Raw genomic sequence first — 23714 nt, 5'->3', positions numbered from 1 at the left:
TTCATGCCCTTTTGGTCTCTCTCGTATGTGCGTGCTCCCCTGCCCCTTTTGCCTGCTCTCTTTATTAAATACCCTTATACACACACTCATGCCCCCTCTATATTTGCCATCTCCCCCCATTTCTTGCACTCTAGCATGTCTGCCCTGCTCAATCTGGTGCTGATGTTTATTGGATTATTTTGTATTACATTTGGCTAGGATGATTCTCGTTATTTATGCCCTCCATTAGCCTGGTTGCCTGTTGTAGCATTTGTTGCGGGCCTAGAGAGGAGTCAGGCATTATTTGGTCCTGAAATACGCATGGTTCACCCCAAAAGTGGCTGCTGACAACTTTTCTTTGAGCACAAAGAAGCGATGAGCGCCACTTTATAACAATCAGAAATAAGCAGAGCTATGTGCTGAATAGCGGGCTACCTATGGATGTAAAGTGACTCCTAATAACCAGAAGGGTATTGCCTGGTTTTCTTGGCATCGGGTATGAAAATGTAAGGCGTGTGGGGCTACTACTGACCTGTGCATACACACACCTCTACACAGCTGAATGAAAGTGTGAAACCTTGGATGGGTTATTTGGATGGTCAGTGTGATGGGACATATTTATAATGCCCAGTATATGGTGTTGTCTCCTCCAAGAATTCTCATCTTTCTCCTGTCATCTATTGAGAACAAATCTCTATTTTATTCTTAATATATCCTGGCATTCTGGCCACAGCTTCAGGTCTTGTCATTCAGTGAGCAGGCAGGTTGCATGACATGCAGAGGCTCGATTAGATTTGTACGAGGCAAGCAACGGAGCTGAATTGGATTTACCAGCAGCTAGCCAGCCCAAACCTAGATTTGCGAATCCTAAGAAATCGTAGAGCACAACAAAGCTTTTTTCATCACTTTGCAGTATCACTCAATTTCGATTGTGTTTACACACTTTTGTGTTTACAGAAATCTCAGATATCTGTCTTCAGTGCTCGTGTGTATGTGGGAATAGTTCTGAAGGAATCAAAACATTTTAGACAGCTTTGTTTTTGTTACAGTTAGGTCCATAAATATTTGGACTGAGACAACTTTTTATTAATTTTGGTTCTGTACATTACCACAATTATTTTGAATGAAACAACTCAGATGCAGTTGAACTGCAGACTTTCAGCTTTAATTCACTGGGTTGAACAAAAAGATCAAAAAGATTGCATAAAAATGTGAGGAACTATACCCTTTTTTTTTTTTACACAATTACTTCATTTCAGGGGCTCAAAAGTAATTGGACAAATTAAAAAGCTGAAAATAAGAATGCTCATTTCTAATACTTTTAAAACCCTTTTCTGGCAATGACAGCCTGTAGTCTTGAACTCATGGACATCACCAGATGCTGTGTTAACTCCTTTTTAATGCTCTGCCAGGCCTTTACTGCAGCGGCTTTCAGTTGTTTGTTTGTGGGCCTTTCTGTCCGAAGTTTAGTCTTCAATAAGTGAAATGCATGCTCAATTGGGTTCAGATCAGGTGACTGACTTGGCCATTCAGAATATTCCACTTCTTTGCTTTAATAAACTCCTGGGTTGCTTTGGCTGTGTGTTTTGGGTCATTGTCCATCTGTATTATGAAACACCTCCTAATCAATGTGACTGTATTTAGCTGGATTTGAGCAGACAGTATGTCTCTGAACACCTCAGAATTAATTCGGCTGCTTCTGTCCTGTGTCACATCATGGATAAACACTAGTGTCCCAGTGCCACTGGCAGCCATGCACGCCCAAGCCATCACACCGCCTCCGCCATGTTTTACAGATGATGTGGTATGCTTTGGATCATGAGATTTTCCACGCCTTCTCCATACTTTTTTCTTGCCATCATTCTGGTAAAGGTTGATCTTGGTTTCATCTGTCCAAAGAATGTTTTTCCAGAACTGTGCTGGCTTTTTAGATGTTTTTGAGCAAAGTCCAATCTAGCATTTCTATTCTTGAGGCTTATGAGTGACTTGCACCTTGCAGTGCACCCTCTGTATTTACTTTCATGCAGTCTTATCTTTATGGTAGACTTGGATATCAATATGACTACCTCCTGGAGAGTGTTGTTCACTTGGTTGGCTGTCGTGAAGGGGTTTCTCTTCACCATGGAAATGATTCTGCGATCATCCACCACTGTTGTCTTCCGTGGACCTCCAGGTCTTTTGGCGTTGCCGAGTTCACCAGTGCTTTGTTTCTTTCTCATGATGTACCAAACTGTAGATTTTGCCACTCCTAATATTGTGGCAATTTCTCAGGTGGGTTTTTTCTGCTTTTGCAGCTTAAGGATGGCTTGTTTTACCTGCATGGAGAGCTCCTTTGACTGCATGTTGTCTGTTCACAGCAAAATCTTCCACATACAAGCCCCATGTTCTAAATGTTTGTGTATTTGGGAACTAGAAGAATCAAAATCCTTTGAACATATCTTCCCTGGCTTGCTGACCACATCAGATTCCTTTATTTGGTTTTTCAGTGTATACCTTAATGAGCTTATAAATGCTTGTTTTCCAGTTCAGACTCCATGCTTTGCAGGAAAACATCAGTAAGTCCATTTTCTAGAGCCTAGCAGCAAGCTTCTATTTTTAGAATGTAGGACAAATTGTTTCTAGTAGAACTCAAGAGTGAGGGTCATCTTGAAATATTCTAGATCTTGGAAAGTTGACTGTGGGGTTTTGTGTATTTAATGTAAAATCCTGACTGTTGCTTACAGACAGATTTTTAGCTACTTTTTCATGGACAGTCTACACAATATTGGTTGTCAGTCATCACATCCCCACGAGTGCAGAGATGAGAAGGGATTTACAAGGAAGCATTTATTTTAATACTGTGTTATGCCAGTAAAATAACATTGATGGTGGCTCATCATGTCCTACTCCTATGGGTCGGCTCTGCCCTCAGGATCCAACAGGACAACTCCAGATAAACTCCTCTTGTTTGGAAAACATTTACAGTTTAGAATTGAAATATAAGCAGAAAAATGTTCTGAACAATGTACAAATTGCTGTAACTATACCAATATATACCAATATTCTAAAAGGTTTGGTTGTAATTTGAATTAAAAAAAGTTTGAATTTAAAAATGGTCTGCAAAGGGTAAATTGTTACTAAGCCAAGTCCTGCAGCTCTGTCCTGTCTTTCACGATTAATGTGACGTCTTGGAATCTGCCCCAAGCTTTGAGTGGGGTTATTGCTCCTTCCTTTCTCATGCTGTTAAAGGTTTATTTGGAAGATTTATTTAATAATTGAAACTAAAATATTTTTCAAATTGCAGTCTACCTAAATTGTGGGACAAATATGACTGTAGCCTACTTTTTTATATTTTCAATTTGATTTTTACTGATCCTTAACAAGTCAGATTGTTTTATTGCAGTGGTGACAGTCTCTGTATTGTAACCAGGTTTTCAGTTATACTATAGGTGATATTTTTCAGTAACCACCCAGCTGGTTTTGGGTGGTTATTGAAAAGTGCGTGTACCCAGCTAAAAGGGGCTGAGGAAAACACTGTAATGTATTATACAATAATCTCCATTTATATTTGCAGTTTTCATCCTGTGTGCATACAGACACACACACACACAATAAAAAAACACTAATATTATAATAATGACATTCATAATAGGAATGTGAAGTGAATAGTAAATACTAGTCACTAATCAGTGCATATGATTAGCGTTTTGCTGTTTGGCAGCTGCACCGTCCTGATAGCTGGGACACCTTTTTTTCATTTTAGGTCCTTTTAGCGGTTTGGATTGGGAAAATAAATCTTAGGGAGGTGAAATGAATGCTAGTAAACCCGTACTTATTATGCTGATTTGTAACTTTTCATATTGAGTTGCTTTTACTCAAATCTTAAGAAAGTCAAGATGGGGCTTGTGCAAGAATCTGAATATTGAGGCTTGCATTATAATTATACAGCATATGTGTGAGCTAATAATTTCAGCTCGCTTATTTAAATATACATTTTCTGGCTGTTCAGCGTGGAGTATCTGGTGTTAAAGGTCACCTGAAATTAAGTTGTTGCCTTGTCTGTGGTCTAAGAACTCAAATTGCCTTGTCCAGAAACAAGACCCCCTTAGTGGACTATAGGGATTTGTTATATGACACTAATATGCTGAGAAGTTGGGAGATAATGTGTGAAGTCAGAGGGTTGTCATGGCCGGACACATTACCATTTAGCCGGATAAACTGTTTCACTTCGCATTCTTGGTGTACAGTTTTACATGAAGGTAACCTATGCTCAGTTCAATTGTTTCAACATTACTTATACATTGAATTAAAATTACTTAGGTTACTTCATGGCTTGCTTTAAAGACAGCAAAAAAGCCATTCCAGCTTGCTCATGCTCCTTGTTGTGGCTATAAAATAGTCACCTCTTTCTTTGTTGAGTAGATAAGCACCCAGGAGCTGAGCTGTGACACTGTTTGCCAGTAGGTGGGTTGGGCTGTTGATTCAAACAACTTGGTGCAAATGTTTGAGTGTTCGAACTTGTTTGCTCTACTCTCTTATAGTTTGTGTGTGTGTATATATATTTACGTATATATGTATAATATATGTGTGTGTGTGTGTGTATATATATATATATATATATATATAATATGTGTGTGTGTGTATATATATATATATATATATATATATATATATATATATATATATATATAGCCTGGGTTAAATCTCCCTACCCCCACCACCCATTTCTGTGAGTGGACTACAAAAAGGCAAAAGCACTGTGATAAACTTGTCTGTCACTCTGTCTTCTCTTATTAGCTTGTTCCTTGTACTGCTTCTTCTAACATTCTCGTGTTTTCCCCAGCCCCCTTTAGCTGGGCACACCACCCTGCACTTTTCACCACCTGGCTCAGACAACTGTTTTATGGTGGTTTTGTGTAGAACGATGTTGGTGAGTGCTGGCAGAGAGGATTTGCACTTACTGTCTTTTTTACTTCTAAAATTCTGGGAACAGAGCTGACAAGCTGCTGGCTTTTACATGGAGCTATCATCATGGCAAGAGGGGGTCAGAGAGCTGCATTACAGATCTGTTACCATTTGCTGCCCAAATGTGAGCCCTGGTGTACCAAAAAATTGATTTACTAAATAAGGCTTAGTTCACATTAGCTGTTTAACTGCTTAAACTTAACTAGCAAAACTTACTTTACAAAATGTTAGCTTTGGAACAAATAGTTCAGCTTTTTTTTTCTTTTGTTTCTTAGGTGGTAAGAGGCAGCAGCAATTCCCACACATCTTTTCGAGTGCAACATTCAAGGGCACTTTGGTACCCTAGCCAAAATTTAAGGGGGGTTGGCATAAAGCATCCATAAGGGGTTACTGGATAACTATTGCACAAACAACTGACAGCCTTTTTGACAGCCTGTCTACAGCTTCCCTCCACCTGGGTAAAAAAAAAGTTGAAGGAGAACACTGGTGCAGTCCTGATGTATAGGATTATTAGGTCATATTCAGGTACCTAGAGTTCTTTGATTTAATGAATAATGATTGCAGAGCTGTAATACATTTTCTCCTGAATAGCTGCCTAGTGTTCAACTTAAGAGAAATGTGCTGTAACATACATTATGTGCATATGTTTTTTTACTTGTTAAGTACATTACAATGAATATAATACATTTGCAATAAATGTAACATTGGGTTATATATAGTACCACATCAGGTTTACATTTTCTTGCTTTCTGTTCACTTCTTTCTCCTTTGCTTCAGTGAAACCAAAATGCACCTTTGACAGGGCTGTTGACCTCCATAAAGTGATTGGAATGTGGGGAAAAAAGAAGCATGTCATTGGGGGCAACTGGACACCAACAAAAGCTTGCAAGGGGCAGCCATAGGCTCAGAGTCCATTCCAGGTTGTTCTGCAAGAATAAATGGGTAGATAAGAGTGCCAGATATTTCACGCAAATCATTCAAAGGACTAAACACACTTGTTTCTGTTTGGACTTTTAGGCTGGGTCTACATGAACGGTTTTAAAAATGCATATAAACGTTCCTACCACGTTTTTATGAACTTTTACTAGCGTTTAAAACTTGCCTTTAAACCACTGGAAAACGTCTATGTCGAGTACTAATAAATGTGGGAACATGCCCTCATTGATATCAGTGGACACGTTTACTTTTAAAATGTTGCAAGGAGTGTTATCTATAACGCCCAAAACTGTGCCTTAAGGAAACGTCCTGGTGTAGATTAGCCCATTGGAATGCATGGGAATTTTTAAACATTGGGTTTTAAAGCCTCAGGTTAAACGCTGGGAAAAATGTCCGTGTAGACTAAAGCTAGGTACACGCTTGCAATAATTATTGTTAGATAACGAACGACTAACGATCCCGATTATTTTGAACGATCATATTGTGCACAATTCTGTAAATGTAACAATACGATTGTTCAAATATAATCCACCAATAGTGTACACACGCTAGATACGATCGTTTGAACGATGTAGGAAATGACATGTAAAGGAGAAAGTGTACCGCAGAAACATCCACGATCACTGAACGACCGTACACACAATAAATAGTAAACGATCGTCGCTCAATCTGATCCACCGGGACGGTCGTTTCTTTCCAGCGACAATCCTCGTTCGTTGGCGTCGTTGTGCTCTTTTTTTGTTAACGATTATCGGACAATCGGTCGATAGTCGTTCATTTCCAATGATAATTATTAATGTGTACGTAGCTTAAGCCTTAACATATTTATTGTATCACACTTTCGGTTTAGCTGCTTTAATTTGTGGCTACTTGCTACTTTAATCATCTTGGCCCATTAGAAGGATTTGGTAAGCATCCTATAGTTTTATAATGAAAAGGTAAATATTTTATTGCTGTAAAGCTTTCAGCTTGTAGATGCTTTACTTTTGGATTAAACTGTGTTTGGGTGGTGTGTATAGTAATGTTTTGTGTCAGATACTGTAAGAGGGCTGGAATTGATTGGACTGTTGTGTTCATGTGAAGGGTTATTAGCATCTGATCTGACTGCCTTATAGTGCAGCCAGCTGTGAGAGAATTGTCACTTCCTTTCCCCTCCCCCTCATCTCTACTTTACTGCTCATCCATCATCATCTTCCATAGCCCTCTGTGCTGCTCCCCTGAGCTTTGCTGCATCCGGACTGTAAACATCAGCCAGTTTGAGCTTTTGTGGGTGGGAGTAATGTTAAATGTCCTGCCATCTGCTGTCTAAGTACAATCTCTGCATCACTACTAAGCATCACTTTTCTTTTTTAATTCTAATGATACGTCTTCAAAATTCAAGCAACATTTTTAAAGTGTATTTATATTTGTTCTGCTGACTGGAGTTTGGGATGTGGAAAAACAGGGAAATGCTTTTTCCTGTGGTCTGATGTATAGGGGGGGGGGGGGGGGGGGGAGCAACTAAGAGTTTCTCCTCTTTTCTCCTCTTTTCTCTTGGCCTGCACTGAGGATATATAGGAGAAAATCTGGTGAAACTGGGTGTAATGAGTGGAATGTACTTTATTATTTTTCTTTTATTTTTATGTTAGAGTGACTAAGATTTTAAATGTTTTTTATTTTTTGTTCTAACAATAAAGGATGCTAGTTTGAATATCATCTTTTCTCTTCTGCTAAGATTTGGTATTTCCTGAGTGCTGCTTTCTGCTCATCTTTCAGTCTATTGTATAGTGGAAGAGCTGGGAAGCAATCACATCCTTCCTTACCCATACTCCTGTAAGCATGTTTATGTTTCATGTCGCTCATAAGGAAAAGTACTTCCTTCTTTGTTTATATACCTTTCTGGGAGCTATAAACGGTTTATTAAACCACTTTTATATGACCATTCTGTAACTATTTCCCAGGGAACTTCTTTCTTGAATCAATATTCAGTATAAGATATCCTACATTGTCAAACCATAAACAGGTTAATTCTTTTGTCTTTTCTGACCCTCCCAAAGCCAACATTGATATTTGTAGGTGGTGTTTGTCAAAATCTGTTCTCATGCATAATTACAAACAACAAATGTTTGAACAGTGGGCTGTCAAGTTTGTCATTTGTACCTGTTAGGTTATTTTTCATTATATTTTGCTTTGTCTACATTTTATACAATACACAGAATATCTGAAAGAACAGTCCTGATGTGTTGATCTTATGAATTTCTGTGGATTGGCAATGTAAACTGACCCTTATTTAATATTCTTTTTTCTGTTGTGCTTTAGGACTGGAAATTTGCCCTGATAACTGTTGCATACAATGTATATGTATATTAAATCAGAACTAGTTCCATTTTTAGGAGTCAATGTTCAGGCAGGTCATTATTGCTGAAAGGGACAGGCATTGTCCCTTCTGCAATAGTCTACCTTGTACCTTCCTCATCCCTCGGGGTTTCTGGCAGAAAGCTGAGCTGTGCATGTGCAGTATGAGCTTTGGTTGCAAGTATACCCGGCAATCCCAGCTTCCTCTGTGCGTGCCGGGAGTGAATGTGTGGTTCCCGGTTATTCAAAATGACCAAAGGTTGTTTACTGGAAAAGAAGATGATGGTGGCGCCCTTCAAAGATAAGTGGACAGGCGAGTTCTGCTTTAAAGTGTATGTATAGAAAAACTTTTATTGATCCTTGGGTAGAATAGGGCAAGGTAAAGTTTGGATACAGAAACTACTATTACCTTTATTATTAAAAAGCCAAAATATTAGATGGCACTGTAAAATAAATTAGGGCCTGCAGACGACATATATGCATACCTCATAAGTACCAACAAAAACACTGGAGGAGAGGAGGACAGTGGCCAGTAGAGCTTACAATATAAGAGTTGTTGGGAGTGGTATACAGTAGCACAGCGGTAGATTGACTACTGTTTGAATGGTTAAAGGACAGATGAAGATGGGTAAACAAGTTTGAAAAGATGACTTTAAGGGCTTGTTAAAATGGGTTAGATAGGAGCAACCCTTATAGGACAGGAAAGGTTGTCTAGATCTAGAAAATCCCGATTAACTTTTTTATCTAGGATTGGCTTACTAGTAAAAAGTTAGGGAGGAAGCAGTACCCTATAATGTCAGCAAATCTGGTGTGTCTCATGGTTACCAAATTTCTGTGACTCAGTGCGTTTAATTCCACTTCATACCACTACAAAATATGGTCCTGAGATTTCAGTAAAACATGTCAACCCTAGAAAATGAAATTACCCTTTTCCTGCACATAAGACTTCATTATCTGGCAGACTGTTCCGAGGGGGACTGTTGGACAGCAGGGTGATGCCTTTGTCCAGATTTGAGGGGCTTACCATTTCAGTACAAAATGTTTCAGAATTTGTAAAAATTCTGTCAGACGAAGCCACCACCGTGGTATTTGAAAAAAAAAAAAAAACGGTACTTACTTGATTGATAACTTTGATCTTGGGCTGACGCTAACCTTTAGTACCTTGCGGTATCACACTTAACTGGCTCAAAAAATTACTGATGGGCTTAAAAGAATTATTTGGCCAAATTGGAACGAGCATCCTTATGGTGGGATGTGCATTTAGACATTTGTCAGGTGAGTTTAGGTGAACCATCCTGAAGGATTCAGGGGAAAGGACTTACCAGGTAATAACTTTTGTTTTTTTGGGATGTTATTGGATACCTTGGCATTCTGTTGGAACTTTTCAAAAAAATACGCCTTCCTGTCTCTACAAATAACAGAAAGTCATGCCCAAAAAAGCTAGATTAGTTTTTTATTAGCACCATATTGACCAAGAAGGCCATGGTTTACACAGCTGGTACCGCCTTAGCAAAGCCAGGGGGAAGTTAATGTCTTTCCACAAATGGAGTTTATCTTTCAGTTCTGCAAGGTTTTTGCATAAAAAACTTTTGAGACCCTATTCAAGATTTTTCCCAAGATTTTTAAAGTTTAAATAATGTTTTCCAGTTGCATGTTGTAATTGTAAACATCCAAAAAAAATAAAATAATAAACAGCTAGGTAGACATAGGGATCACAACACATTAAACTGGGGTCATGGCCATATCTTGCAGAAACAAACTGTACCCCAACCCTCCATAAACGCAGTCTGTGTCAAAATATATTGCAGTGCAGTAAAAAATGCTGTTGCAAGAAATGCAGTCTGGATGCTTCAGTATGCTTTGCTTCAATACCAAGTTGGCATGCTGAAATTATGCCGAGATTTTGAAACAAAGCCACGTTGCAGCTGAAGATTGCTGAATTGTTTTTAATGCAAAGTTTCTACAGTGCATGCAGACACTTCATGTTGTTCAAATGAAAAGCAAAAAAGTAGTGGAGAGGAGTAGGCATGTCCTGCTCATCAAATATTGCTAAAGATTTTTTTTTTGGTTTTTAACTGTAATGGCCTACATTAATCCAAAGAGCAAACCTTCTACCTTTTCCTTTGTGTTTGGGTATTTAAGCTTAAAGTGTGATCCAAGAAGCTGAGTGAAGCAGTGTGAAAAAACAGATTGTTTAATCCTGTTGCATGCTGATTTACAATATCACTTGGCAGGAGTGCTGAGAAACAGGATTACACCACATTTTACTTTAGGTGTAGTGTTTTTCTTTACTACAAAGAAGTACTGTTATATATATATATATATACACACACACACACATACACACAATCCCCAATTTACCAGTTTACTAAAAAAAATTCCTCATTCTGCATATGAGTAGGCAAAGGGCCAAAATGGAACTGGGCCTTCTTTGTTTTAGAGGGGAAAGTAAACAGATACGTTTTATAGGTAGCATGTCTGTTAACTGTTGTGTTTGGTGTTCAGTTCAACTAAGTAACTCCCAAGCATTATTTGTTTGACATGCACATAGACAATATGACAGTGCGAACATAAACGGTATTCACAAGGCATGGTTGTGTCGGTCATGCAATAATATTTTACATATAAATATGTGGAACTTCAGACATGTCCAAAATAAAAAGGAATCCAGGTCTTATCTTTATAATGCACATAAAAGTGTATCTCTAGCTAAAACATTTTTATTGAATAGTGGAAAATTTCTCAGCTATTTATTACTGCCTGGGACAGTCTGATAGAATTCCTGATACTTCCTGTGCAGTCAGCTTTTTATCGATCTGTTCCTGTATCCTGGAGATTTTTTCCTGTCTGATAACATTGTCACCAGAACAGGAATTGAGAAGATTTCTACCCAACAATCTCCCAACACAACAGTAGAAAAAAGCTTTTCTGATCCTTCCCCATCCTATCTATAACAAAAAATAAAAATAAAATAAAGCCTTGACTACAGATACGTTGACGTGTAGGATATATATTTAGTGGTTGGGGTCATTACTGGGGTAAGGACCCTTGAGCTTAATGTTTAGAAGCATTAAATGGAAAATGTTTATAGAAAAATATACAGACTGTCTTTTTTAGGTTCTATATGAAAAGGATAGTTGCCTGTTTTTCATGTTCATCAAATTACTTGTATTTAGACGCATTTCCTAAAACAAATTTGCAGATCAGAAATTCCTAATTTTCATGATGGTCAGAAATAGCCTCCTATGTGGTGTTCTTCATATGTTATCTGGAAAACAATTGTTGAAAACAATGCAGAAAGACTTCTCGTTTTGGTAAAGGTTATTCTGTAGAGCATTGCAAAAGTCAGTGGTTTTTGTAGAGTATAAACTGTTGGCCCAGGATAAGTGTGCAGAGCAAACAATGCCAAATGCTTGGCTCTTTTGCTGCGTATTGGAAGTTAAAGAATTTTAGACTCGGGTGAAATAATTATAAGTATTGCCTTTCTGTGGTGGTAATGTGGGATAGGAGGTCAGGTTCTCAATAAAATGGTAATAACTTTCAGTCAGGTTTTTACTTTTAAAGTGTTTGATCATTGCATTTACTCATGTTGTGGACTTTATGTATTTGTCCACAATTGGTACTCTTATGGAGGATTAATCTGTTTGTTTGGGGGTAAGCTAACCTTTGAGGTATTTTCAGATCTTGCTTGTTAATCTTTTTCCTGTACTTCATGAGGTTAGCATCATTTTGGTACAATGGAATAGAACATTGAACTCTCATGTCTGTTTCACAGCTTTCAGGTTTTGTTCAGTAAATAGCCATCGTGACTGATTACAAATTCTTAGTTCCTGGACACTTCTTAAGCTGTCTTGTCCATATCATGTGTCATCTCTGAAGGAAAGGAAAAATGCTGGAAACCATAAAGTAAAAATGAATAGTTAATAGACATGGGTATACCATTGCAAGTAAGAAATTAGATTTGTACAACCTTGGCTGGTGCCATGCACATAAAGGAGATGGGAAGACTAATGTGGGTGATCTGCACTGACATAATTATGTAAATAATGACATCATATAAATGGTTCGTCTGTATATGCAACAAAATACATTGTGTGACCTTTCTCTTGTTTCTGATGGGGAGCAGTGAAAATAACAGGAAGGATAAATGATATCATGGGTAAAGATTGCAAGTTAGTTCCCAGATTTTCTGTAGCTTTGGCTTATTTTACATGGGCTTTACTTGGTGTTAGTATTCATTTCATAGCACATCACAGTTTTTTTCTAAGTATGTTTGATGTGCATAAAACATTTCAACTTTTTAATGGCCTTATCTTTAGTTCTGTTTTAAACAGGGTGTGAAAAAGAACTGTATAGCACCCCCATAATACTGCAAAGTAGAAAGAGACTATGCAATATATATACATTAATGTCCCAAAACCTTGTGGTGAAAGTGCTGGCTAGGGTTTATGTACCACCCAGGCAAAGATATTTCATGTTTTAAGGCTACGGGAAATGTTTTATGCTAGCTGGGTTTATAGAAAGCTGGAATTGTTAGGGTACTGGAGCCTGACCAGGCAGAAGTGTGGGAGGGTATCTTATCTCTCTATCATCTCTAATAGATGTACATATTTATTTACACACTATAAAGGGAAATAAAGTGTTGTGTTTAAAAAAAAATTGAAAAGATTGGATGATGGTGGATCTTTGATCTAGTGTATCTGCCATTGAATGCTACAAAAGAAGGGCAGAAGCAGCCCTGCTCTGGTAAAGCTGCATTAACATGATTGTGCAGATAACTTGGAGGGTTGGATGAGAAAGTGGATTCGTGCAGGATATGCATGGAAACTTTTTTCTTTTCAAGATGTGTTTATGTATACTGTACCTGGTTTTACGTTTGAAAACTTCTTTGGAGTAAATGCTATGGGCAATCAGGCATTCATGTAATCTTGGCAAGCAGTGAATGAGCTTTAAAGCCCCAACTGACCAATATTGCTGCAGGTACTATCCAGCAGGATATCCCCAACAAACAGTTAATGAGTTGTGGAAAAGCCCCAGTTGACCTCTATAGCTGCTGGCGCTATGGAGCAAATCATCCTTAAAATTCACAACAGAAGTGTAACAGGACATGTAAACAATACAATGTCAATAGCCCTACATTTGGTCACAAAGCATTTTCTTGGGAAAAGAATGACCCCTAGCAGTGAGCTGCTTCTTTATAGTCCAGTCACAGCTTTGCCAAAAGTTGTACTGCGTTGTAGGGATATAATCAGTGTTTTTAGACTTCTAGGGTCTGGCATTTCTGTCTGACAAAGCTCTCCAGGTCACATGACTGGCTTATCAAACTTAAAATCTTTTGGCAAGTGAAACCATTTACATACAGAGAGTACATGTGGAGTCATGTGAGAAAGAAAGTACACTGTCATTTAATTAATGTATATTTGAAGGCACTTTCAGGTGTCCCATCATAACATCATGTTATGATTTAGCAAAAATGATGTCCAAATGGAAAAATCATGTTTGAAAAACTCACATGATTCAGTAGGTTGTAGAACTGACTTTAACAGTTTTATTAGCTTAAAATAATTGTTTTCTTTATGACTTTATCAATCTCTCACATCATTGTGAAGACATTTTGGCCCACATTTCTTTGTATGTGGCCATTTTTCTTAAGATCCAAGCCACACTTTTTTATTTTTTCTCTAAATGTATGGTCATGAACTTTCACATGCTAATGAAGACCTGTAAAGTCTGAGATGTAGCTCTTGGAATTTTGCAGGTTTTCTGAGTATTTCATGGTCTGCCCTTTTGGAGTGAATTTTCTAAGACATCCATTCTTGGAAAGAATCAGAGTTGTCATGAATTATCTGCACTTTGTAATAATCATTCTCACTTTAAAGATTAATGGGAAACAATAATTGCTTCTGTAAGACCATTGCTGTTTTCTTTCCTCCTTGGCGATATGCTAACACACACCTGAATGCTCCAGACCAGTAAACAGACAAAACTTCTGCTTTTATAGAGGTGGATAGGCTTGCTCATGATCAATTTATCAAGTGCATTTGATAAGCACCTTCTGGCTGCTTTATCGGCAGTAGCACAAATAGAATATAATGAAATTTGACTTTTGCCTTGAGGAAGGCATTATGTTCGATTGCAGTTCCTTTTCAAAGGAATGCTCAAAAATACCATTTCATGACAAACATTGTCCAAATGCAATCTGCAAAAAAAATGTCTTGGTTCATAGGTGACTTGCAAGCCTGGAAAATGCTGAATTGTTGAAGGTGGCATAATCCACACCTGGAGAACATCACCAACTCATTAAAGGTCTGTAATACCTTGTATACATATTCAATAAAGAGGGTGACGGTGAAAAGCAGACTGAAGATTTTTTTCACAATATTTCCTTATATGTACCTTTAAAGCAAAACTGTTTTGTCACTAGTGGATTTTTTTACTGCTTATTACAGTGTGTAGTGCACAACAAAATATGTCCCTCAGTGTGCCTGAGCTGTGTTGCTTTTGGTTGTCGTTCAAAATGAATGGTATCGAGACATCTTAATGTAATATGTTATGAATCTTTCTTAATGCTGTTATGACAGGGAGGGCCAGTGGTTGGAGGGGATGTAGTGTACGAATACTGACTTCATTAGTATTTTTTGTGACAGTGGAAGTATGCCCTTTTTAATAAAAGGCAGCCTTATTAGTTTAGCTTGATATATATGGATCATCATATGGGAACTGATAAACTAATGTGTCTGCTATCTTAGTTGGTCCTAAAATAAAACTCCCACTGATTAAATTCAAATTTCCTGACCAAATAAAATTCAAATCTGTTGATAACACCTGTCCAAAGTCTATATTGACACATTTTACAGTTCGTTGAAATTAGTGAATGTATTTCAGCCTCTAGATCTGTGTTAATATTTTATAATGTACCAGACTTTGAACTCTACATTGTAAACTGATGTACGGTGCTTCTAAATGTGATTCTTTGCTGTATTGATTGATAAGTGATTAAAAATAGCTGGTGTGTTTACAGGAGAATGTTCTTTCTCCAATACAAAGCTATATTCACAACAAATCTGTGCTGTTAATGTAAATGTGCTTCATATGATTGTTCACATCGGCTGCAATTACAGCTATAGTTTAATCTAATATTTTGCTTTCCTTGGATCTTCTTTTTCCACACTTAAATGTGCTGATTAATTCATTAAATAAAACATTACCATTTTTATTAAATATGTTAAGTCCCATTACCTCACTTATCTGTAATGCTGGCAGATCATGGCTAGGGGAGAAGCTATTAGGAGATTGTACATTGCTTCCTAAAAACCAGGACACTGGAGTAATACCCACATGTGATTCTGAGCCTCTATGATTAAAAAAAACTGGAAAAGGTTAGGGGGAAAAGGCTAGATGGTGCTATATGTACATCAGCCAGGCTCTGTCTGACTTTCTACAGCTTCTAATGCACTCTCTGTGTACAGTAAGCAATCTCAGTACGGGAGACATGCTTGTACTGCATAAGTGAGGGTCACCAGAAAGAATTAGAACTTCTACCTTTTTTTTTTTTTTAGATTCTCTTCATGTATGCCTTTGCAGAGTGTTTGTGAAAGGAAACAAATATGAACCGAAAGTCAAGTTAGTGGGCACTGTTGGCATCCCCAAATCACCGCAATCATGTCCTCCCATTGCCGCTTATGAATTCATGTACTTGTATTTATTTTGCTCATATTTTCTCTCCCCTGGTCCCTCCCTAATCAACATTCTAATGAAATGTTTAAAATGCTATCATTACAGTCCTTATTTTAGATCCAATAGTATAATGGGTTGATTATATCCACAAATAAAAGGGATGGCCAGGGACAGTAAGGCTGGGGAGAAAAGGACTAAATTATGCCCAATATTCTCCAGCCTAGAACTGAAGTGGTGTATATCTGACATTGATTGTGTGTAGTACAGTCAAGGTAAGCAATTTCAGTACACGAGAGGAGCTTGTAGAAAGAAAACTAAGTGGGGTTTCAGCTTTAAGTATTAAAACTACTAATATTCTTTATGGCTGTGACTGGAGTGTGCACCTCTTCTTAAAGGCTCATGGCTTGTGTGAAATGTTGTACTTTATTATTTGGATTACCCCCATTCCAATTTTTTTTTCATGCAGAAACTTGCTTTTAAAATAAAATACTTTTAAAAAGTTACTGCTAAATCCTAAAGGTGTCCTGGTTTGTTTTGTAGCATGAGGATGGTTACTCTCATCCCGATGCCAGATCTGATTCTTTATGAGCCAAGCCAGGATAACATGTAGTAGATTTGAAAATCCTATGTTAATGTGGTATCAGATTTAGATTTACCTATCTTTTAAACAATATATGGGTACCCTTCATTTATAATATACCCTTCACTATAATATCCGCTTTTTTTAAAATTGTTCTGTCTCATTCTAGCTTTTGGTGGTGTTTTGGTAATTGTAACTTTCCTGAAAGTGATTAGATCTAAAGTGTGATTTTCAGGCTTCCCAGATTTTACTTCACTTTCTGTGTTATCATGAAATCTTAACATATGTCAGTGGTTTCTTGGCATTCTGCTATATATTAATGTGGGAAACTGTATTTTGCTAGTAAAAAAATGTAATAGTTAACATGGATTTTCCCTAGTTTCCTTCCTATTCATGATCATTCATCTGTGCACATTTTAATTGCAGTATTATTTGCGACTTCACTGCCAAGGCCCCCTTTTCTCTCTGCATGTATTCATGCAGCATGTACAACAGCGGTCGCCAACCTTTCGGACCACTAAATTCATCATTATATTCCGCTGACCAATAATATGAATTTAAAAAAAAAGATATATACATTTGTAAAATAATGATATTCCTAATGGTGCCTGACAAGGACTGTGGAGGCTCTGATTCATTGATCAGCTCATGGTTAGGTGAAGTATTACTGTTATCATTAGTCGCATTATCTTTGGTATTACTAAAGAAATGCAAAATATTTGTTTGCTTTTTCTCATTATGGGTTTATTTCATTCCAATCTAATGCAATATATAAAGGCAAAAATTGTCAATCAGAATATAAGAATATATTATTTTTGTTTTATTAAGAAAAAAAAAATTGCAAATGTCTAAATTTTTCTGGGGACCAACAAAATTTTCTTGGTCTGTGGACCACTGCTCTACAATACGACCTTTTAAATTGTTCTGTTTTTCACAGACTGATTTTACTATTTTATATAAACATGGAAACACTCATAGATCATGTTTAAAGGTTTAGCAACTGAGGAAATATATTAGATTTGGGAAGCATTTGTAGTACAATGATCTTCCATGAAAAAAAAGGGATGCAGCATTTATTTGTAAGCCTATCTGCCTCTTTTTGTCACTTTGCAAGGTCCTACAAATGCCTGTTGGGACTACTAGTGTGGCAACGCTGCTGCTCTGTTGGTGAATCCTGAGAGAAGTTGACACCCTCAAATAAAATGTTCCCGTTAGTACTACACTTGCGTGAAAATGTGGCTTTGGGGCATGTCTCAATTGTTTGGACCCCCTCCCCCCCATCAGTGTGCAGTGCATAGTCTGGGAGGGTTAATCTAGTGGGAATTTTGGTTTAGTTAGCGAATGTAAAAGTTTTTGTTTACCTTGAGGCTTGTACATCCCATAGTAACTGGACCTGAGGATTTTTCACTGTAATATACCAGCATCTAGCTGTACTTTAAATAGAGTTTAAGCTATAGAAATGATCTTATTCTTTACCTGTAGTGAGTGTGGTCTGTACTGAAGGAACACCCATAGTGAAGCTAGTGGTTATAATAGATCATCCTATAACATCCCTAGATGGTCAACAGAAATTGTGTGTCTGTACTTTTCACTTTCACTGTGCAGTAAAGATTGCTGTGATTCTGAAGTGGTTAAAACTTCTTCCGTTATCTCTCACCCATACATAGGCTATACTTTGCTGTATGCTACGAACTCATATGTCATACAGAGAAAGTGGACCTCTTCCTGACTCCTGACCATCCAGCATTGTTCACATTGGTGCAGCTCATTGTTGACATTCCACACACATATTGTAGCCAAGAATGAAGAAGAGAACTCTTTTGTTTTTTGACCTTTCAGTCCAGCTCTCTTGTTGTGCAAAAGGTACAAGTTCCAACAATTGTCTCCATCTGTAAGGGGTGGTAGGTTTCCAAACCAGTGTCAGAGAAACATGAAGGAAATAATATTTTTCTTTTTTCTAACAAACGATTTAAGCATTGTGGAAATGTAGTTAAACATTCATTTTTAAAACATAGACAATGTTATCTGCATGTCTGTAACTTCATACAGCTTTGCTTGTAAAATACTGAAAATCTCTCAGATGTAAGTCTGATCCATTTCTGAGTAACTTGAGGTTTGGCTTGTCCTTTTCTGCTGCTCTTATTGGAGCAGGAAAGGGTCTTCCTAAAAGGACCATTTACAGCATTGCGTTATAACTCTAAAACACAAGTTCAAAGCTCCCTAAACCAGAGAACCAGATGAACTGGTTTTTAATATAGTCTGTGAAGCCCTTCATATCAGTGCATTATTACAATTTAGTGCTTTTTTTTTAGAAATCCAGCTTGCTTCATTTTTTAAGAGCTTTTAGTTGTAAAATACAATACACGTATGCACTTTCAGCTACAGGTATGATTTAGAGATGAAAATTAAAAATGAGAAAAACACGTGTTATGTTAAACTTAGTGCACCACATTAAGAACACATTATAAGTTGATAAAGCTCCACTCCTGGCACAAAACTTTCGTTAGAATTTATTCTTCTAAAGGATATAAATTTACTTTGTGCCAAGTTGTTTTGCAAACTCTGTTATTACCTCGTAACAGTGGTGTTGACAATATGACTGGACTGAACATTGCCTGTACAGAGAAGAGAACTGTGAAATATACACCCTACAGGCTTGGGGCTGGATACAAGACCAGTTACCCCGCACAAAATCAAATCGGCTAGATACACTGGAACAGAACAACAGTTTTTAGTGACCATGCTCTGTATTCATTTCTGTATATATAACTGTGTGTATGTATAATATTTATATATAATTTTTTTTTAGATGTTACTGTTTTTTGAGCTAGCATTTAATAATTAGCCATTTCCTCAGGTTAGATGCTTCAAGTAGCCCCTTACCTGCAGCAACCCATTAGCAATGAATGGGGGAATTAGCTAATGGTTTATAGTCAGTCTGATTTACCTTATCGTATGTTTTTGTTTTTGTGGGGATAGCTTTCATTTATTATCAGATAATTTATTTTGGTTACTTAGTTTCTGGATCCTACCTGTACATCTGTTAACTTGATAGGAAGCAGGAACACACTCAAAACCATTGTTCTGTTCCAGTGTATTTGTCACTTGAATAAAATGTATTTGCACTGAAGACAATACAGATTCCCTTTTTACTTTCTCTGCACATTGGTACTTCTAATACCCAAGAAAACTGGTAGCCTGGACATTCCAAAAGTGACCCTTGTGCATTCTGCTCTGTTACTAACATTAATAAATATAATTAGTGTGTGTTTTGTACTTTTTAGGTGCTGCAGGGTAGCACCTTAGGGTTTATTATTCAGTTCTGCGTTACACAGTTCCTTAAACCAGCATAAAACCAGTCTGTCATATATATTGTCAAACATAAGGGTAAATTTGCTATATTTTCAATTTGGTCTTCACTTTTCTGTAAAGGAGGACCAAAAGTATTCAGTGCAGTGGCTATCATTATAAGCCTATTCGTTTTGAGTTTGTTGTAGTCTTTGAAATATATTCTGATTGCTTGCTATATACTTTTGCAAACTGCTTTATTGAAAACTTATTATGAACATATCTGCTAGCCCTCAGCTTGTTACAGATACTGAATGCAGTGATTCTCTTGGCTTAGCCCTGTGATTGAACTGTTCATGGACTGCTTACGCTTGGGTGCATTAATGATAACACAAAACAAGGAATTGTCCGCTGACAAGCAAAAGTCCTGATTGACTCTCATTAATTAGAAGACCCTTTTCCGAAGGATGTAAAAATCAGCTAATGGTTTTCTGTTCGCTTGTGTGAAGGAATCCTTTACATTTAGACAGAAATTTGGATATTTCAATGTAGTTTTAGTTTTGTTATATCCCCCAGCAATAAATAGGAGATACATCTCTAACTTTTAAATTGGGGACCTGCACAGAAACATAATTATTGGAAGTACATAATCTTGAGGAGCATATGTGCTAACAAACCCAACCCTTAGTACATTTCTAATTATGAATGGTAGCATGAAATATACAAATTGTATTCTGTAAAATATTTAGTGTTTTTGTTTTTGTTTTTTTTGTTTTTTTTTAAAGATCATTACTGCAAATGGCTACAATGGGAGATTTAGGTCAAACTGAGCGTGTAGCTTGTTGAAAAATTGTCTGCATTTATTTTAAGAAGTTACATTAGGATGAACAGGTGGATGATTTTCAGGAAGAGTCCATAATTTCCTTCAACAAAGTATTTCTATAGAAACAGAATCATTAGTAGTAATTTTTTTTTATGTTGCTGTGTCTATAACACAGGTGTCATTAGAGCCAAACCACTTCTTATGTGGGCAGAGGTGTTAAGGGATTGGTGGTCACATGACCAAACCTACAAATTCAAGCCATTTGAAGCCTACGTTATACTATAAGTATACAGGGCAGGTACTCCCGAAAAGTCATTTGTAGATTAAAAAACAAAATTGTTTAAGTTATTTGAAACCATTACGGAACATATTCCTATCTTGTTGTTAGAAATTATTTGGAAAATTTTCAACAAATCTGTGTGTGTTGTCTCCAAATTTGGTCCACAAATAACTAGCCTTTCATTGCTTCCTAATATGTTTTTTTTTTTTTTCTGCCCCAGGTAATACATCACATGTGATTACAGCCCATCATTATCACTACAACCTGGATTCATAAGGTAAATAGTATTTTTAATCTCTCAGCACCATAGGTAGGTATATTTTAAAAAGCTCAGTTACTCTACCCCAGTCTATCTTTTTTCTTTCTTTCTAATATTATCTATCATAGCTAATATTCAATATAAAGATGATTTATATTTTGTTGCTTGTGTGGGTTAGACAATAATTGTAGCCCACATATTTCTTATTTGTATATTTTTGTCATCATGTTGTGTTATTACAGTGATGGAATATTTGTAGCTACAACTGAGAAACCAGCAAAAATATATAGAATTATTGATATATTCAGGCATTATTGCTCGCTTAAAGTGTACCTAAACTCAGAAGTTTTACTTTACATAAAAGGTAAAAATTCTGTTTTTTTTTTTCATAAGAGGTAGCAGCACCACCCCTAATTCTCGATGGTCTAGGCATGGATGGCAGCGCAAAGCCTCTCAGGATACCTACGTCACACATTCCGGGAGGCTCTTGGGTGCTCCTTCTGTGCATGCCCGGTGCCACTGGTAGGGTAGATTTATGCAGAAAGATATGCACATACAGCAAGCCAATTGAAAACCTGGATGGCTGATAATTATATTAAAAAAAAAACAAAAAAAAAAAAAAACAAAAAGATCTCACAATTTGAATTTCAGAAAAATAGTCACTGAAAAAAAAATATTTTTTATTTTTTTTTTAAATATATTTTTTTATTGAATGTATCCCAGAAAGTAATCAGAAAAACTCTGTGTTCTTAAGGGCCCTCCTGGTTCTTATTCTGCACTTTAGAATATTTAGCCTTTTATGTTTTGGAAATCGAAGTAGGCATTGCTAAGTAGTTTTCCAAAAGACACTGGCCAGGGCTGACTCAAATTGGTCCACAAAAATGCTGTGCTTTAGTGGGGTTGCAAGGATTGACACACTAACTTTTTGTGCTTTGTTTTAGAAATTAACAAACACAGTGTTGCTTGATACATCTGCACATGTTAAATTATGACCATGCAGATATGTTTCACTCTGTTGCTTGATACATCTGCACATGTTAAATTATGACCATGCAGATATGTTTCACTCTGTCTCAATGTTGGATTATTAAAAAGAAATTTTATTTTTTTGTCAAATTTAAAATCATAACTGGCTTAAACTGAAGAAGACTTGTACATCAGGGGATGTAGCAAATCCACATCTTTTTTTTTATCATTTCTGGGAATGCTTTCAACTTGTTCTATGTTATTCCTATCTGGAAAATTGACTTTAACATCTGTTTTGCTGGTTAAAAAAAACAGCTTTGTCCATGATAAATATCTTACAGAAAAAATGCATGCTAAGTGCATGAACCACAACACACAGATGCCCTTTGTTTGAATATTTCAAAGATAAGGAAATTATATCCTGGTGTTTTAGTGACACATTTCATTTAGGAAATTACTCTTGTCTTTTAGGTAGGTTTAAACTTTTAGTATTAGAAGACAATTTTAGGGAAGTTGTCTGTTGCTACTTTTCCTTTCCTCCCTCAGTGTAACACACCTAGTAGGCTACTTACCTACTACTTGCCTTGCTGTGGTGATCACTGATGGCCAGCCCACCATTCCATAGCATTTGCTTGCACCTGTGTCCCACATTCCCATGAATTCTTAAGTACTTATTGATTACTATATATATATATATAACCAAACAAACTGAAAAGCAAAACAATTCAGGTTGAATCTAAGATGTGCAAGAAGTGAGGAATTCTTGGGATAGGGTGATAGGGGGAATTTAATATTAGAATATTGTAATGAATGTACAATATAATTTTTAAAGCCTTCTCTAGAACTTGCAGCAGGTCAGATTGAGTTTGTTATATTCTAGCTGGAGGATGTGTACAGCATCATCTTGTCCTTTTCTTTCCCAGCCTTACTATTGGATCGTAGTTCCATTAATCATTAAGGCTGAGTATCACATGTGGGTAGATAGTTTACTTACACACATCGCATTCATCCAAATTGATACCATGGCATTTTGATATTTGCATATTCCTCCAGCTCTTTGCTTAGTAGATTCTTACCATTGAACTGCAGGACAAGTCCATTTCTAGGCTGCCAGTGACCGTGTAAGGTGTTCTCTCGATTAGTGATCAGTTTCACTTGCCTGGAACTACTTTTTAAATAGCTTGTGATACTGTTTCAGGAAATTTTTACATCCTTCTTTTATATCATTTGATTAAAGCGGAACTAAACTGAAAACAAAAAAAATCACACTTGCCTTTAATGCAGATCCCTTGATGGTGTTGGTTCTTCCCGCAATCCAGTTTGGGTTTGTTATGGAATTCCTCTTTGTCCCGGCGCTAAGGAAGCGCCGAGTGCCGCCATCTACAGTCTTTTCTTCTGTCTTCTTATTGGCACGTCACCCGATCTTGCACTATACAGGTGTGAGATTAGCCCACTGTACATTGTTTTTCATGAACCTTTATTTTACTGTATAATATAATAGTATGAGTATAATATTTACATTTTTTTTAAATATTTAAAAAAAATTAAATTTAATTTATTATTTTGACATGATTTTGTGTTTCAAACTTTATTATACTCATACTAATATACTGTAAGATACATTTTCATGAAAAACAATGTACCGCTC

General features: G+C 36.8%; 1 protein-coding gene across 16 annotated transcripts in view; it reads left to right on the top strand.

Annotated features, from left to right (window-relative positions):
* The window catches only part of EPB41L2 (erythrocyte membrane protein band 4.1 like 2), an 84953-nt gene that overhangs the window by 740 nt on the left and 60499 nt on the right, over window positions 1–23714 (top strand). For 14 of the 16 annotated variants that reach the window (XM_072408901.1, XM_072408907.1, XM_072408904.1 and 11 more), the window contains exon 2: window positions 21062–21118. The exons of 1 other annotated variant lie outside the window; for it this stretch is intronic. The gene's annotated coding sequence lies outside the window, so the exon portion shown is untranslated. Of the gene's footprint in view, window positions 1–5198; window positions 5449–21061; window positions 21119–23714 lie in introns of all 16 variants that reach the window. One more of the 16 variants, XM_072408893.1, reaches the window with a different exon arrangement.

This window comes from Pyxicephalus adspersus, chromosome 4, assembly GCF_032062135.1.
Source record: "Pyxicephalus adspersus chromosome 4, UCB_Pads_2.0, whole genome shotgun sequence".
NCBI classification, from domain to species: Eukaryota; Metazoa; Chordata; class Amphibia; order Anura; family Pyxicephalidae; genus Pyxicephalus; species Pyxicephalus adspersus.
Note: the sequence above shows the minus strand (reverse complement) of the source record. Positions and strands in the feature narration are given on the sequence as shown.